We start from the raw sequence: 2,632 nt of genomic DNA, 5'->3' as shown, positions 1-2,632 counted from the left end.
AATAAAAGAAGATGATGAGTAAGGAAATTTATGCTTGATGGCACATTCAAAATCTGAGTCCGATTCAGCACAGACTCGGGAATCGAGTCCGACTTAGACACGTACTCAGAATCCGATGAGGAAATCGAGGAAATAAAAGAAAAGAAGAAGTTGGTAAGGAATGTTTTTGGGCACATAATTCTCATTATGCTTGAAATTCGATATATCATTGATTGATTCAGATTTTATAATGATCATATTTTGTTTTATTGAAGAAAGAATCGCATGATTTGTTTTTGTGATTCGAAATTTAATTTGATACGTGTGATCATTTTTGATATCATGCTTAAAGACAAAATAATTTATTTGGTTTAATTTTATACTCTCAGATGTAATCATATTTTGCAAAGTGAAAATCTGTTTTATGTGATGATGCAAGATATTTTTAGATATTCAAGGAATATTTGTTTATGGAGATTTCATATTTACTCTAACGTCATGGAAGGATCTAAATTGATGATACCAAAAAGGAAATGAGTTGATTGCAGGAAATTCTATAAGGGAAGAACGATCGTGAATCTACGCAAATTTTGGTACAATCTGAAAAATATCTCCTACGAAAATTGGTAGTGATATTTTTTAAATCAATGGTATATTTCTAACATATACCATGGGTAAGAGAATATTTTTTTATCCTACCTTGCAAATCTCTACGTGCATTTATTATGATTTTGGATGATTGTTTATTATATTGTGAATATATTTTGTCATAAATATAAGATATTGCAATTTTGGCACGTGACAGAAATATCTATTTTCTTTATGCAAAATGCATATTTGAAATTTATGCTCAAGAAAATCTCTTTGATCTTGAAAGATATTACTGCATATTCATGGATATTCTTGCTATATTCTTAGAAGATATATTATATCTAGCAAGTTTGATCCGCAAATCAAAGGAAGATATTACGTGACATTTTTGCAAAGATGATTATCTATTATACAAGATTTTGCAGGTGACAATAAATCTTCCATATGAATTTTTGGAAAACTCGATCAGAAAACAATGAAGATTTTATTCTATCTTCTGGAGGTTCAAAGATTCCATTCCTTATGCAAAATTTTGCAAATTGTTGAGGAAATCCCTTATGTGTCGTACGGAAGGTTGAATAGTTCTGAATTTTAATATCTGATAATTTTATATATGCTATTCAATTTATCTATTTGAAGAAAAGGGTATTATATATCACGTGGATATTATTACAGCTAATCTGTGCAAAAAGTTTGTTAAGTTTATGCAGGTTGAATTCGAGAAGAGCTTGATTGAAGAAAATAATTTTTTGCCTCGAATTTCAAAATGCAAGTGATCGTTGCAGATGTTGTTGCAACAAAGGAAATACTGGAAATATACTCTGTTCAACGTGCACAAGCAACAATTATTTCTATTCGCAAATGTTGTCATGATGACAGGGGGAGAAAGCAAATCCAAAAGAAAAGGAAAAGAATTGTGATCATCTCAAAAAGACAACAAATTGAGGGGGAGCTTTGATCAATTTTGGAAAAATCTTTTTGAATTGATCGTGATCTAATTATGGATGGAAGGAAAGGTAAATGTGTCAGAATCTGTTATAAAAAATCCGGTTAGTGCATATTTTATTACCTTTTGTCATCTCCTATTGATATTATTATTATGACAAAAAAGGTACGTGCATTTTATGATGCATCCGTGATTTTCATTGGATATTTGCTGATATATATGATCGAAGTGAGCTATATTGCATATTTTTAATATTCAACTTGCTTTATAAAAGTTAATCTTTAGAAATTATGCAAGACGTATTTGTTATCATTCTCTACGTGAATCCATTATTATCGCTTTTTGATTATGACAAAAAGGGGGAGAAGATATGAATATGCATATGTGCTGATTGGTTGATATTATCTATGGCATAATATTGAGCTGAGACTATTTTTCTATATATTGTTATGCTCAATATATTTGTTATCTTATGATATCCTTTGATTTAAATTAATATTTTTAAAAGCGTGTTTACAAATCTGCATATTCAGAGATTGTTTTGTCATCATAAAAAATGGGGAGATTGTTAGGGAAATCCCTTATGATGTTTTGAAGATGACAAAATAAATCAAAGGCTACTAACATATTTGATGGTTGAGTAATAGACCATGCAGATGTTAGAACATGTAGATGATATTATCAAAGTCGAAGACGGCCAAGACTGAACGTAACATATGTCCAAAGTATATTATGAAGATTTCCAAACTTCGTGTCAAAGTCTGAAGACTACTTTTTAGTGTCAAAGTCTGTTCTACATCGTAAGTCCGCTCACTCGACAAATTCCGGATCGAACGTGAATGTTGAACCAGAAGACGACTCTATGCTGAAGTTGAACTAGGTACAGACCTTAAAGCTAAATCTGTTCGTAAGCGTATATGTTCGACCCAGATTGTAAAGTCTACAGACTCAGATTGTAAAGTCTATTGCTCTCAGACTTTACATCCAAATTCGACAGAACGTAACTCAAGCCCAATTATATAACGGCTAGTGATCTGGTTTGGATTCCACATCAAGATTGATTTGATTGATTTAATCTATTTGATTGACGATTGGATCTTGAAGACAATATCTTTC

The sequence above is a fragment of the Eucalyptus grandis genome, chromosome 6 (assembly GCF_016545825.1).
Source record: "Eucalyptus grandis isolate ANBG69807.140 chromosome 6, ASM1654582v1, whole genome shotgun sequence".
In the NCBI taxonomy this organism is placed as follows: domain Eukaryota; kingdom Viridiplantae; phylum Streptophyta; class Magnoliopsida; order Myrtales; family Myrtaceae; genus Eucalyptus; species Eucalyptus grandis.
This window is presented reverse-complemented; position numbering follows the sequence as displayed.